This window comes from Lissotriton helveticus, chromosome 5_1 (genome assembly GCF_964261635.1).
Source record: "Lissotriton helveticus chromosome 5_1, aLisHel1.1, whole genome shotgun sequence".
Taxonomy (NCBI): Eukaryota; Metazoa; Chordata; class Amphibia; order Caudata; family Salamandridae; genus Lissotriton; species Lissotriton helveticus.
The window spans coordinates 1,894,678,703-1,894,695,266 of record NC_136065.1 but is presented as its reverse complement, the minus strand read 5'-3'; the positions used below and the strand labels follow the sequence as shown (position 1 = coordinate 1,894,695,266).

The following is a 16,564-nucleotide window of genomic DNA, read 5'->3' as shown; positions in this document are numbered from 1 at the left end:
TACAACAACAATCCACTTCATTGCCAATATTTGAACACGTGGACCAAAGGTCAACAACTTGTCCTCTCCTCCGTTTATTGACAGTCTCCTTGCTCCTGGTTGATGTTTAGCAAGCACTTGAAACACAGGCAGAGCTAGTAGATTTGCTGGTGGATGAGAAAGCGCTTCCCTTTCCAAATCTATTTAGTATTAATTTACTTATAAATATATCCTAGATACCAATGACGTTCTGTAAATAAAACCTGGGCAAAACCTATTGTCAACATCACTTTAACTACTTTCGTGATAGCATACAAAAACTAAATATATTTGAAAAGGAACACCATGGCGTCCTGGCCATCTTTTACTGCTGCTCCAACTTATCTCAAAGTGACCTCAAACAAGAGCTTTAAACTGTAAATACTAATGTTTCTCCAGTGTCTGCATAAACTATGGCAGTGGGTTAGTGGTTTTTAACACGTGGTCTGGGGACCCAAAATGAATGGCAAAGCCACCTCAGAGGGTCTGCAACTTCTTAGAAAATTATATATTATTAACAGATTAGTAAAGTATGTATAAATAAAGATGCCAAATTAAAAACTGGAAATTTGAAAGCATTCTGTAAACGTGAAGTAATTTGAAATTGGAGGTTAAGAATTATGTTGGGATCCTCAGATTGATTTGTGGGAGCGGTGCAAGTGCATCAAACAGAATATAGTATGGACGATGGGTGTCCTCAATAGAGTTCAGTAAAGCTGCAACATTCCCATTAAAATTGATTTTTTTATTTGTTTGTAAATCTAAAATATTGAATCATTTTTGTAATTATTTGATGAATGCTTGTTTCTATTTTGTTGTGCATTTTGTGGTTCAAATCATTGAAAATGCTTAGGCCAGTGTCCACGGCTTCCAATCATGACTAAGTGCGGGTCCCTGGGTTCCTATAATAATTCAGTAGGGGGTCGCCGGTTCCAGCAATGATGAAATGGGGGTCCACAGAAGTTAAACGTTTAAGAAACACTGAACAAAGGAATACTCTTCAGCGCCATCCACTTTTACCCTCACCAAGTCCCAAAGGCAATGAAGAGAGACAATCAATCTACTGGCGGAATCATCAATGTAAATGTGTTGTCTGTAGTATCTGCATTGAACATTTCCAAAGCAAATGAATGTGCCTAACAATGACAGTCCATGCAGTGAAAACAACAACCTTTAAAGCAATAAACAAAGATGCCTTGAACCCGTTGGGTACTTCCGCGATTTCGCGGCAGTTTTAAAAAACGGGCGTGGGCGTTTCGGCAATTGGCCGACGGCAGCACCAGCGAGGTAGCGCTGCCGTCAGCCAATGGCAGCATGGAAGGGGTTAAATTCTGTATTTATCTTGTCACATTTGCTGCACTTCAAACAAGAGGTCAAATGTCAGGCCATGTCTTCTGGCAGATTGCTGCTTATTTTGTTTAACATAGGAACTGGTGTTTACAACTTCTCTAACTATGTAGTCAGAGAAAGAAAAGTTAATTGAGCTCTATGACAATATTGCTGGGGTGTAGTTATTGTGAAGGGAAAGGTTGTAGAATGATATTTTTTGTAACACAACAAAACGTAAGTACCTGTAAACGAATGGTATAAATTCAGCAGTTAGGAAAAGCAGAAATGGAGCACTTGTTTGTAATTCGGAACGGTGATGGAACCAAACATTTTCACAGCATCAAAACAAATCAACATACTCTACTTGGTGATGCACAAGTGATGAACATTAACTAATATCCGATTTCCACTCGTTATCATTTGCGTACAATATAATCAGTAAAACTGTAAGACTGTGCAAACTCGGTGGTCTTTCAGTGCAAAACGTGCTGTCTGTAATTGAAATTGTGCTACAACACGATGCTGTATTTACATTAAAAAAATCATCCTCGTGGTTCTGAAATGTCTGGGAACTAATGATTTATAGGGTCGCCTATGTCACTAACCTTGAATTTTGTAAAGCGCACAGCTACCTCCGAAGTGGTTTCCCGGCGCTGGGGGGCCCTCGGCAAGATTAAGCGAGCTATTACCCAGAGTCACATGGTACTGGGCTGACCTGCCGCTGGGGATCGAACCGTGAACCCCGTGGTCCGGAGTCAGGCACCCTGGCCACTGCGCCACAACTCTTCCACAAGTACTTTCCACATCGTTTCGGAAGGAATCGAGTCAAATGTATATTTTAAAACCACAAAATCTGCATACTGGGCTAGATTGTTTCACGATGAACATTTCCACATAAACAGTGAAATCCAAAAGACTGCAAATGGCAGTGACTTTGCTCCAGGATCTAGGTTTTGTGATCAAGGAGAAGAAATCACTGTTACAGCCTGTTTAGACCATTACCTTCTTGGGGTTCGTCATAGACTTCACAGCATCCACTCTCAGCCTTCGGCCAAGAAGGTCACCAAGATCCGTCACAAGTTGCGACGCGTCCTTGCCAAACAGCAGGTGTCCCTCCGGCAGCTGGCCCGGGTGGTGGCTTTTTGTCAGCATCAAAATAGACCATCTTCCCGGATCCGCTCCACTGCAGGGGCCTGAAGCGTCTCAAGGCCTACTTCCTGCGCAAGGGGTATCCGTATTCTCACAAGGTCGCCTTGTCCACCAAAGTGAGGTCCGAAATTCATTGGTGGTTGGAGCACGTGGTGGCATGGAACGGCCGAGCGATCTTCAGCTCAGCCCCGGACCTCGTCATAAAATTGGATGCCAGCAGACTTGGTTGGGGGGCCAGGTGCGGAGGCCTTTCTACGGGAAGGGTCACCCGACGAACAGAAGTTGCATATAAACTGTCTAAAACTTCTGGCGGGATCTTTCGCCATACGCTTCTGGACGAGAGACTCAGTGCAGTCGTGTGTACTCCTAAAAATGGACAACGTTTCAGCAGTATGTTACGTGAATCACCTGGGGGGCACCAGGTCGAAAGCCCTCTCAGACTTAGTGGCGAGTTTTTGGCAGTACTGCCTGGACAGCCAGATTTTGGTCACGGCAGAGTATCTTCCAGGTCGAGACAACTTGGAAGCAGACTTCCAGTTGCGCCACTTCCCGGATTCCAGTCTCTGGTGCATGGACCGGTCGGTTTTGGCGAGGCTCCACGACCTCTGGGGCCTTTTCTCTGTGGATCTGTTTGCGTCCAGACTGGACCACCAGACTCCGTGGTTTTTCAGTTGGAGAACGGATCCCTTGGCGAAGCCTCCGATGCATTTCTCCAGGACTGGAGTTTGGAGCAGGGATAGGAGTTTCCGCCCTTCGCAATGATCATGCGTTCAACAGTGCAGGTTCGCAGGCAAGCAGTGGATCTAGTCATGATCACCCCGCTGTGGAAGTCTCAAGGTTGGTAACCAGTTCTTCTGGAACTTTCTTGGGATTCTCCAATCCTACTCCCCCCGTTTCTGACTCTCCTCACGAGACCAGGCGGGACTCCACATCCTCTACTGTCGACGAACTCGCTGTGGCTCATGGCGTGGTAGATTTCAGGGGTAGATGGGAAGCCCAGGACTTTCATGAGAGGCTGAGACACTCATCTCCAAGGCTTGGGGAACAGTACTGTCAAAAGGAACAGATCCGTATGGGGCAGATGGTCGCGTTGGTGTTTGCGACAGGGTTTCGATCCTTCGGTCACAGATGTGGTCCACGTGGTAAACTTCCTGGCTCAATTAGCTTCCTATGGGTTGGGTTACCGGTCTATAAACACATTTAGGTCGGCCATTTCCTCTGGCCATGTCCCGGTTAACGGGTCACCTATGGGTGAACATCCTTTGGTTTGTCGGCAGCTGCGGGGCATTCGCCTTTCTTTGCCTCCTGAACTGCGTTATTCCGCTCTCTGGGATGTTAATCAGATTCTTAATCTGTTTCTATCCTGGCAACCTAACAGGTTCCTCTCCAGGAAGGAGCTTTCGGCAAAACTGGCTATGCTCCTGTGTCTGGTATCTTGCATGCGGATCTCGGACGTTCGGGCTCTTGATATCACCAGTAGCATGTTTATTCCAGACGGGGTGACGTTCATGTTAATGAGGCGCCCGAAGTGCCACACCAAGGTAATTTCCTATCCGCAGTTCCTGGATTACCCAAAGCTCTGCTTGGCTAACTGCCTCAAAGCGTATGAAGAAATGACGGAGGAGTTTCGCCCCACAGGAGAGCGACAACTCCTTATTGCGCTTCGGAAACCTTTTAAAGCGGTTTCCTCACCCACCATCACCAGATGGGTTGATTGGGTGATGCAGGAGGCTGGCATAAGCCTTCGTCACTTTGGGGCGCACTCCGCAAGAGGAGCCATGGCTTCTAAAGCTTTTGGCTTGGGTGCCCGCTCAAAAGATATCCTCAATGCGGCAGGTTGGTCTTTGGACTCCACCTTTAAACGGTTTTACTACAAACCGGTTCTGAATATGGCTCATTTGGTTGTGGGCAAGCTTTGAACAAGCATAATCCTCACCTCCAGACTTGACATAGAATGAAAAATTTCCTAGCTAACGTAATGGAAAGTTTCAATTCTATTAAGGACTCGGAGGTGAGGATTATCCCGCCCTGTGCTCCTGGAGGACAACCCTTCCCATACTGCAGTAAGTAATTTACTTGAAATTTCAACTGTCCATTTTATGACTACTGTTCTTCAGTCTTCAGTTACACTGTGACATGTTTCTTGCAGGCTTTCGCAGTTGTATTCCTCCTGCAAATATGTCCCTGTCGTTTCAGGTTCTGACACACACAAGCAGGACTCCTGAAGAGACGGAATGGGCTGTCTTCGCGCTCCGAAAGAGGAAGAAAGGACACTGACAATGGACTATGTTGGGCTACACCGCCCCTGATTGGACTCTGGTCCCAGGCTCTGGATTGGTTGTCGCCATGTGTTGATTTTCTGACTACCTTTCACACTGGTTCATGAGAAATGCAGTTTTTTGTTAATCTTAACGCTGCTATGCCAATAAAGTGGAGAAAGAAGGCATAATCGTCGCCTCCGAGTCCATAATAGAACTGAAACTTTCCTTTAGCTAGGAAATTTTTCATTCATCTCCCACTCCCCCTGCTTTGATCTCATAAGGGGCTTATAGATTTTTCCCGCTTCAACTATTAACTTCCTTTTATATTGTTGGAGAGCAGTTAAAGCTTATTTCTGGATGCACCAACAGTAGTGCTAAATAGATAACAATACTGTTTGCCAAAATAAAATTCTCTAATTTCAATCAGAGTTCCAAAGGTATATGGTCGCTACTGGCCTTGTATTGACTTCGAAATCTATTAACCCCTTAAGTGCTGCCGTTGGACGTCGCGAGCACTACCTTCGTAGTGCTGCGCACGTCCAACGGCGGACGGGGCCCCGCCCGTTTTGCGGAAGTGCCGCACTGCTGTGAAATCGCGGCCGCGGCAAACGGGTTAAGTCTCACCGCCTGGTAGCTTGAATCCCAATGTAATCAATGTAGCTTCACCACTTATTCTTGTAAGTGAGGCGAGGTGGTAAATCTGGAAAACTTCAGCTATTACAGGTTCAGAGACTGTGTTCCGAAGAAAGGGCAACAAGTTGAAAAAACACGGTACTCTTTCTCTTCAGCATGGGTAAAATCTGTTCAGGGATACCCCAAAATTCATCATCTTCCTTTAAGAGGAATTGAATTAAGGGAAAGGCTTCAGACTGAACGTTAAAATCTCAAGCAATCATTATATCATTTATACACGATGAGTAAGTAGCATGTCTAATAATGGGAGATTTGTCAATTACTCAGATTTGTGCCCCTACTATTGAAGCTGAACAGTGACATCACAACCCCAGTAGGGTCTTTACAATGCAAACAATACCATCCTTTACTATTGCAATGCTGCAGTTACAATGCAAATAAGTACCACGCATGACATTTTCTCCTATGCTACAATGTGGAAGATTTCCACATATGGAAGCATCTGTTTAAAGAAATTAAAAAGTTATAAGGGATTTTAAGGGTTTAGGAATGGGTAAGCATAGAGGTTAGTAAGGGGTTTTTAGGATTCAACAATAGAGATGGGGTTGTATGGGTTTTTAAGGTTCAAGGGTGGTTGAGAGTAGGGGATAGCAAGCAGTAGTAAGAGGTTTTACGGTTTATGGATGGGTCACGGTAGGGTGCAGTAAGTGGTAGCGGTTTTTGGGGTTTGGCAATGAGCATGGGTAAGGAGTAGTAAATGGTATAAGGGTTCAGAGATGGATGAGGTATGGGGCAGTATTCATAACAAAGTGGGGTTAAACAATATATATAGAATCGTATATATTGATTGTTCCCGCAAATAAAATGTGAGGTGAAGAACCATATTGTAATACAATATATTGTAAAGGACAAAGAGTTGCATTACATGTGTGGCAAAAGGCTTGCTCAGTAACAGCTGATATTCACCCAGTAGGAAACTAGGTTGAGAAAAAGAATATTTTGCAATCAAGGTAATCTTAAGCCAGAGGTCTAGTCCACCTGAGAGACAACCTTTGTTTTGGACAGAAGCTTGGGTGCTATAATTAAATGGTATAGTAGCCCATCTCCTGAAATATACAGATGGCATATGTATTAATAAAAGCCACCCAGCTAAGATCATCACGTTTATGACTAAGGCCAGGAGTGTTCCACAATACAATCTTAAAAGACTGAACAGTAGGGGCCTCACTATCAGGAAGCTGTGTGGCAAGCGGCAACCCTCTTTGAAGAAGGAAAACTGCTGCGTTATGGAGTTAATCTACATCCACCACATCTGGTGGAGGTTTCTTTGATGCAGCGCCCCAGGATGAATTTAGACTATCCGAGCCCTCACAAGATAACAATAGTCTTAGAGAATCAGCCTTCAAGATTACATTCCAATGGTAGTATAGATTGTAATTAAATATGATAGCCATTCATACTACTAGGTTTTGAACTTTCATTGTGATAAAAATTAAAGGGACGAGTATTACTCGAGAATCACTTTACAAATAAAATATACAACTTGATCACTGAGTACCTTGTTTATTAGCAAGTTCCAATTTCAGGTGAACATTGGAACCCTATCATGTTGACTGAAAGTTCATGCTTTCTCCAAAGATAACTACCTTGTTAAATATCTTTCCAGAAGGCATTACTCTAAAGCACCAATTGCCTAGTCCTAACTTTTTATCCACCAGGATAGGAGTTACTCACAGTACAATAGTTTTTAATTCCTTCCCAATTGTTTTGCACGTTTTGCAGGCAGGATCTATATATTTAATCATTGACTGTGGACAGAAGTATTTAGGATATGCCATTAGTATGTCTTAAAGGGTGATTTTAAAAGGATTACTGGTTACCCCAATATGTTCACCATACGGTGCCAACTACATGCTCACTTGACTTACTATAAGATGTCACTTGTTCCATCTCTTCTATTCTATGAGCCAGCTTTCTTACAGTTTGAAATGAGAGATTCAATATGAACAAACATAATCAATACACTTATTCCCAGTTAATTCTTCAGACGAAGATTAAATATTAAGAAAGGTCCTATTCAACTGCCAGGCCTGGGAAACGATAACTACACTCAATATTAGGTATATTAGATGAACTGGATAAAATTGGGGGTGTACAAGAACCAAAGGGGAAATAATAATGTTTTCAATGGCTCTGTAATCCACTCAGTAATTGATGTGATTTTAAATGTTAACTTCTTTTGAAAGGTTGGTGGAACCACCAGTTTGAAGGGTATTTTCTCATACTCTGGCATGCAAGTCTTTCGGGTCAAGAGGCCTCCTGTTTTGCTCAAGCATTGCCATAACATGTGGAACAGCTACTGTAATGTTTTCTTTTATTTAATAGGTGTAGCAGCTGCGTCTCCTCTAATTTAAGGCATCCTGGGCTACGTTTGGGCTTGCCAAGATTCACTGCTTACTGGTAGCGTTATTCTCACATATATTATTACAAATGTATAGTTCATGCTTCAAGCTTGGCCAAGGTAGGTTTTCTACCAGAGTAAAAAAAATTAATGTTGTACCATTAAACTAGAAAACGGCTTAACTTGAGGGCAGGAAACAGGTGACCCAGCTCAGCCTCTCCCTGATTCTGACATTCAAAGACAGGCACGCCCTTGGCCCGGGCTTCGCCAGGCAACAGCCACGCCCACACGCAGAGTTAAATCAGCACTTTTAATTTTCTGTAAGAATAATGGTGGGCACGGCCCACAACTTTTATGTCACAAGGGACTCTGGGCTTCATACTCCCCTGGAAGTATAGTGGCAGTGCAGTACAAGCCGCCAAACATCCTACAGCACTACCCTGGGCCATTGTTGAAGTCTCACCTCTACAAATAGTCGATTGCACTATTATTCGTGTCTAGAACCGGGAGTGGGAGGGTTGGTGGGCACTCCAATAATGCCCCACCATATGGGCAGAAGTCCTGTCAGTCTTTCACAAGATGCTCTGTGGCCCTTTTATGGCCATTGCTTGACATACCTTCCAGTAACTTGTTGAAAACCATGCTGGAGGTTTTGCCTCTAGAGCCTTGTGACAAATATTTGTGACACCACCAGTAATTAAAATATTAATTTGTATTTCTTGGCAGTCCGGTCCTCCCACATCTCTGGCTTGAATCTAAAAATAATAGTATAATAGATTAGTACTATTATAGGACAGACTATCGGCGGTCCAGTTCCTTCCTTGATTTATGCCACTCCCCCAATGTTGTCCTAATTCTTTCAACTTCATCATACATTTTATAATGCTAAAAATGCATTGGCAATCAGGCACTGTCCTCCTAGCTAAAGGCAGAATTTAACAGTAGAGTCAGAGAGCACAACCCAGCCTCCCATCCATGCTGCTCACAATGACTGCTTACCGTAAAGGTATGTAAAGCATATTCAAGATAGGAAATCAGTAGAACAGGAGGGAACAGTTTAACCAATACAGCAAATATTTTATTTTAAATCTAATTTGTACAATCGGTGACCTATAACAAACACTGTCCATATTATTTACATTTGTAAAATATATCGTTTTACTTATTGCTAATGATTAGGAATGGGAACACATCTGTGACCATTTATTTAAATGGCACAGTTTTGATATTGTTAGCCTGTGAGAACCTAGAGGCCTTCGACTCCCTCTTCCTTGCACTTCGTTCCGCCCACTTACACTCGCTTCGATCATCTCCGCCTCAACTCCCTTCCCCGGTCAACCTTCCCCATCAGGCGAAGCAAACATCAATTCCCACACCCCTGGAGAGAACCTTCAGACTCCCCTCTGAAGTCTCCACTCACTCCTCCGTCCCCACAAATCGCGACCTCCAACTATCCGAGGAACATCAGACCCCACCGCCCCCCCAGATTCAACATATTCAACATCACAACCCTGCCCCGCAGGCACTGTCCACTGACCTCCATTCCACTCCCGCAGAAACCATGAGGAAGAACTCACGACTCAACACTTTACACCCTCTACCGAGGGTCACACACAGAGGCAGCATGACCGCCACAAATAGCAATAGACTTCACAACATGGTCCTGCCCCCCACCCCACGAGACGGCCCTACCCAAGACTGCATGCCCCCAGCACCAGAAATCATGGAGCACCGTCAGGCCCTATTAGAAAGTCAGTTAGAAATAATATTCCTGGGCCTTAATGAAATCCTAACCAATCTTGACAAGGCCTAAAAGCCCAGGGCTTCCTTACCGACCAACTACAACATTCTAAAACACCCTATCGGGTCCTCATCCTCCCACGTGACCGGTTCCAGAGAACCACTACAATTGACGCAGAGATCCCATCACAGAGTCACATAAGAATCAAAGCCCCTGCGTCCGGGGTACAGATTCTCCTAAGTAAGGATGCTGAGATCCAGACACAAAGACCTTCCAGAACCAAAGCAGCAATGTCCACAGAAGAAGCAGCTGATCTAGCCTCCACATACGATCCTCCTCCCAACAGCCTCCCCTAAATCCAAAATTCAAGTGATCATGGCCTTCAGAAGAGACTACCCCCACCCCTCCACAAATCACGACCTCCAACTATCCGAGGAACATCAGACCCCACCGCCCCCCAGATTCACCATCTTCAACTTCACAACCGCGCCCCGCGGGCACTGTCCACTGACCTCCATTCCACACCCGCAGAAACCATGAGGAAGAATTCACAACTCGACCCTTTGCACCCACTGCCGAGGGTCGCACATAGAGGCAGCATAGCCTCCACAAATAGCAATAGACTTCACAACATGGTCCTGCCCCCCACAACACGAGACGGACCTACCCAAGACTGCATGCCCCCAGCCCCGGAAATCATGGAGCACCGTCTGGCCCTATTAGAAAGTCAGTTAGAAATAATATTCCTGGGCCTTAATGAAATCCTAACCAACCTTGACAAGGCCTAAAAGCCCAGGGCTTCCTCACTTCCTCATCCTCCCACGTGACCCGGCTACAGAGAACCACTACAATTGACACAGAGATCCCGTCACAGAGTCACATAAGAATCAAAGCCCCTGCATCCGGGGTACAGATTCTCCTAAGTAAGGATGCTGAGATCCAGACACCAAGACCTTCTAGAACCAAAGTAGCAATGTCCGCAGAAGAAGCAGCGGATCTAGCCTCCACATACGACTCTCCTCCCACAGCCTCCCCTAAATCCAAAATTCAAGTGATCACGGTCTTCAGAAGAGACTACCCCCACCCCTCCACAAATCACAACCTCCAACTATCCGAGGAACATCAGACCCCACCGCCCCCCAGATTCACCATCTTCAACATCACAACCGCGCCCCGCGGGCACTGTCCACTGACCTCCATTCCACACCCGCAGAAACCATGAGGAAGAATTCACAACTCGACCCTTTGCACCCACTGCCGAGGGTCGCACACAGAGGCAGCATAGCCTCCACAAATAGCAATAGACTTCACAACATGGTCCTGCCCCCCACAACACGAGACGGACCTACCCAAGACTGCATGCCCCCAGCCCCGGAAATCATGGAGCACCGTCTGGCCCTATTAGAAAGTCAGTTAGAAATAATATTCCTGGGCCTTAATGAAATCCTAACCAACCTTGACAAGGCCTAAAAGCCCAGGGCTTCCTCACTTCCTCATCCTCCCACGTGACCCGGCTACAGAGAACCACTACAATTGACACAGAGATCCCGTCACAGAGTCACATAAGAATCAAAGCCCCTGCATCCGGGGTACAGATTCTCCTAAGTAAGGATGCTGAGATCCAGACACCAAGACCTTCTAGAACCAAAGTAGCAATGTCCGCAGAAGAAGCAGCGGATCTAGCCTCCACATACGACTCTCCTCCCACAGCCTCCCCTAAATCCAAAATTCAAGTGATCACGGTCTTCAGAAGAGACTACCCCCACCCCTCCACAAATCACAACCTCCAACTATCCGAGGAACATCAGACCCCACCGCCCCCCAGATTCACCATCTTCAACATCACAACTGCGCCCCGCGGGCACTGTCCACTGACCTCCATTCCACACCCGCAGAAACCATGAGGAAGAATTCACAACTCGACCCTTTGCACCCACTGCCGAGGGTCGCACACAGAGGCAGCATAGCCTCCACAAATAGCAATAGACTTCACAACATGGTCCTGCCCCCCACAACACGAGACGGACCTACCCAAGACTGCATGCCCCCAGCCCCGGAAATCATGGAGCACCGTCTGGCCCTATTAGAAAGTCAGTTAGAAATAATATTCCTGGGCCTTAATGAAATCCTAACCAACCTTGACAAGGCCTAAAAGCCCAGGGCTTCCTCACTTCCTCATCCTCCCACGTGACCCGGCTACAGAGAACCACTACAATTGACACAGAGATCCCGTCACAGAGTCACATAAGAATCAAAGCCCCTGCATCCGGGGTACAGATTCTCCTAAGTAAGGATGCTGAGATCCAGACACCAAGACCTTCTAGAACCAAAGTAGCAATGTCCGCAGAAGAAGCAGCGGATCTAGCCTCCACATACGACTCTCCTCCCACAGCCTCCCCTAAATCCAAAATTCAAGTGATCACGGTCTTCAGAAGAGACTACCCCCACCCCTCCACAAATCACAACCTCCAACTATCCGAGGAACATCAGACCCCACCGCCCCCCAGATTCACCATCTTCAACATCACAACTGCGCCCCGCGGGCACTGTCCACTGACCTCCATTCCACACCCGCAGAAACCATGAGGAAGAACTCACGACTCGACCCTTTGCACCCACTGCCGAGGGTCGCACACAGAGAAGCATAGCCTCCACAAATAGCAATAGACTTCACAACATGGTCCTGCCCCCCACACCACGAGACGGACCTACCCAAGACTGCATGCCCCCAGCCCCGGAAATCATGGAGCACCGTCTGGCCCTATTAGAAAGTCAGTTAGAAATAATATTCCTGGGCCTTAAGGAAATCCTAACCAACCTTGACAAGGCCTAAAAGCCCAGGGCTTCCTCACTTCCTCATCCTCCCACGTGACCCGGCTACAGAGAACCACTACAATTGACACAGAGATCCCGTCACAGAGTCACATAAGAATCAAAGCCCCTGCATCCCGTCACAGAGTCACATAAGAATCAAAGCCCCTGCATCCGGGGTACAGATTCTCCTAAGTAAGAATGCTGAGATCCAGACACCAAGACCTTCTAGAACCAAAGCAGCAATGTCCGCAGAAGAGGCAGCGGATCTAGCCTCCACATACGACTCTCCTCCCACAGCCTCCCCTAAATCCAAAATTAAAGTGATCACGGTCTTCAGAAGAGACTACCCCCCACTAAAATCACAAGACCCCCGCCCTCCCTCTCCACCATACCTTAGGCCCCATCTGGAAAGTATCTCAGCAAAAAAGGGCTCTCCACTAACTGCATGCTCATTAACTGCAGATCAGCCCCCAAGCATGCAATGGAATTAGCAGAAGCCATCCTCTCTCAGGACTTAGACATAGCGTTCATCACTAAGACGTGGCTAAATGAGATCTCCCCACCATGCTTGGATAGGCTTGTGCCCCAGGTTTTACCATCATCAACAAAGATAGAAAAGATTAACGAGGTGGCGGTGTAGCTATCATCCACAAGGACGACATCGACATAGTTGAAATGGACACCTGCAAGTATAGCTCTTTTGAATGTCTTACTGTCAACATCAAGACTAAGAATAATAGTCCATTACTCTGTCACCTTCACTATTTATTTATTTATTTATTTATTTATTTATTTATTTTAACCCACCAGGCAACACCCTCACATTCGGGGAACACTTATCCAACCGGATTGCCCATTGCGCACTCGGAAACGCTACAACTTAACCCTGGTGACCTTAACCTACGCTGGAACAAAGCCAACAACACGCTAATTCAAACTCTAACCAATCTTCTCTGTGACAATAATCTATCCTAAGCATGGGCGTAAAATCCGTTCCGCTTGCGGATTTTGCGGATTTTCTGCAAATTCGCAATCCGCGAACAAATCCGCGCGAAGTGGATTTTTTGCTTGGTCGCACTTGCCAACTAGATTACTATACAATTTTGCGGCGCGCAGCGTTCACTTACCGTCATTCAGCGTTTGCAGAGTTGTTTTTCTCCATGTTTGCGTGTGCTGCGCCATTTTGGATCTTGCTGCGGGATCCCGCGGGAGTTTGTCGACGTCATCGCGGCTTGCCACCTTGCACAGCGAGAGTTTGGCAACGCGAGTACGTCATAAAGGCCCGTGATCACGCTTCGCGGGAGTAAACACTTGCGAACACGTAGATGCGGCGGGCAGCGACAATCTCGCAATTGCGAGATTGCAAAATTTGCAATTTCGCACAAGAAATCCACCAGCAGGCAGCATAAACCTTGAAAATTATGATTTTTATCAGAACAACTCCTCAGGTTGACATTTGCCGCACTTTTTTTTTGCAAGGTGTCCATTTTGGGGGGGTGGGAGGAAGGAAGTGCCCCACAGTCTCCAAATTCCTGTTCCTGTCCAGCAGGCTCCTCCCAGTGCTTTCTTCATGTGCTGGTCACTTTGATTTGGATCTTGACCTGGAAGGATTACTTTTTGTGGATGCTGCTGGATATTTGGATTTTTGCAAAACTGAAAGGACTCAGCAGGTGCAAAAGTTCAATCTTATCATTAGTAACCATTCCCTGTAGTGCTTCCTGAGGGTCCCCTTCAGAGTTCAGTTGCCTACTTGCAACTATTCTATGACCCTGCTCTGACCCTCACAGCAGGCTCAGAGAATAGCTACAAGTATACAACAAAGGTCCTGTCAAAAAAATTACACTGCAACAGAAAGCAATTACAGATAAGGAAGCAGGTGCCAGCCTGGAAGTTCAAATTCAGTGACACATTAATCAGCCCCTAATTCATTCATGTCAGTTGAGGCAGGGCAGGTGTGCTTTTCCCCCCATAATCTACAGTGATGAACTAGAGGGTGGCATGGGTGAGCCAGAGGGTGGCATGGGTGAGCCAGAGGGTGGCAGTGGTGAAACAGAGGGTGGCAGTGGTGAAACAGAGGATGCTGTGATGAACCAGACGTAGAAACAACATGGTCGCGACCGTTGCTACCCGACAAGTAAGTTCGCGTTTGCGAACTGGTAAAAAACCCTTGCGAAATGGCAGAAACACTTGCGAACACAAAAAAAAAGGAATCCGCAAAATTCGCGAGAGTTCGCGGATTTTGCGGATTGCGAATCCGTAAATATGCAATTTCGCGGATTGCCAATTCGCAAAATCCGCCCATGCTTAATCTATCCCAACACTCTTCAGAGGAAATTCACAATAAAGGAGCAACCTTGGAAGCCATCATAGCTCATTGAGACGCAATTACGATCGACAACTTTCTACCAGTGGACTGATCGGATCCCCACATGATCTTATTCTACATCAATCGAAGAGTGCTATCCCAGCCACCCGCACAAGACCCACCCAAATGGTCCAGAAATCTCACCCGGATTCCCCTTGGCGTCATGGAAGAAAGGCTAAATTCACTCCTCCCCAGCGGCAATGACCACCTCTCCACAACTGATCTCACCTCACTCTATAACTAGAATATGGTAGTCCTGCTTGATCAACTAGCACCCCTGAAATAAAAAGAAAAAGCAGAGCTATTCCATCCAGATCATGGTTCGACTCAGACATCAACGAGGAAAGGAGACAATTAAGAGCCACAGAAAGGCGCTGGAGGAACAATCCTACTACCATCCACCGCGATCAACTCGGAACAGTCCGAAGGAAGTACATCAGTCACATCAAGAACAAAAAATCCACGTAGGAGCTCTTTAATATCATCAGACAACAAACCACCAAACCCGCTATGTCCCTAGGGCAGGCCTCCAAAGAAGTTTGCGACAACTTCTTCAATGACAAGATTTCCAAGATCGAGCGCTCACTGGACATCAATAGCGCCCCCCTTTCCAATATAAGCCCGTCTGGAGTGTTTGGTAGCGCTCCCTTACCCCACGCTAAACCCTGGTCACTCTTCCATCCCATCCCAGAAGAAGAGATAGTCAAACTGATCTCCACCTCCAAGCCTTCATCTCACGTCCTAGACCCTCTACCCGTGCAACTGACCAAAAAGCTGAAACTCTCCTTAGCAGCTCTCTGGTGCAAGATTATAAACAGCTCCATAAAAAGTGGAATCGTTCCAGACTGCCTCAAAGTGGGACAAGTCACCCCACTGCTGAAAAAACCTGGCCTGGATATAAACGATTTGAATAACTTCAGATCTGTCTCCAATCCAAAATCCTAGAAAGAGGTGTACTCCAACAATTAACTCAACACTTGGACAGTATCAACCTCCTTGACTACCATCAGTCGGGGTTTAGGAAAGGCTGCAGCACAGAAACCACGATCCTCAACATCATCGATGAGATCCACAAATCACTTGCCTCCTCATTCTCCTAGACCTATCGGGTGCATTCAACACAGTAGATCACAAACTTCTCACCAAGGCTCTCGAAGAAAGGGCCGGACTAGACGAGGTTGTTCTCAAATGGTTCTCCTCTTTCCTACACAATCGCTCCCAGAGAATCGAAATCAAGCTTTGAGTCCCCCCTTCACCCAGTCAATAGAGGAGTTTCCCAAGGGTCAGTGCTCTCCCCTTAACTCTTCAACATTTACATGGAACCCCTCACCACCCTACTCAAAAAAGCTAACATTCCCTTCCACCTATATGCTGATGATACTCAAATTTACTTGGAAATCTCCTCTGTTAAAGACATTCAAAGACTCAACGACATACTGAGGGAAGTGCACCTTTGGCTGTCAAGTAACCACTTAAAACTGAATCCAGACAAAACCGAACTACTCCTCATATCGAACAAAGAAGAGAACCCACAAATGGTCGATTAGTTAAAAGCTATCGATGCGCTCAATGAGAACCTCACCCTGGCTGACTCTGTTAAATCATTAGGCATCACGCTAGACCCAAAACTGGACATGACCGAACACATTAAGAACTCGGCTAAGAGCGCATTCCTCAACCTGAAGCTACTGAACAAAATAAAACCTTTCATCCCGCCCAAAGATCTCAAACAAGCCACCCAATCATTGGTGCTGTCAAGATTAGACTATGGAAATGCAGTCCTTTCGGGAAGAGCTAAAACACATCTTGCTCACCGGAATAAAGAAATTTGATCACATCTCACCTGCACTCAA

At 46.1% G+C, this 16,564-nt stretch overlaps 1 protein-coding gene across 7 annotated transcripts in view; it reads right to left on the bottom strand.

Moving 5' to 3' along the window:
* Positions 1–16,564, bottom strand: part of LOC144755958 (signal transducer and activator of transcription 5B) — a 1,707,375-nt gene that overhangs the window by 1,664,735 nt on the left and 26,076 nt on the right. The gene's annotated exons all lie outside the window — the stretch shown is intronic.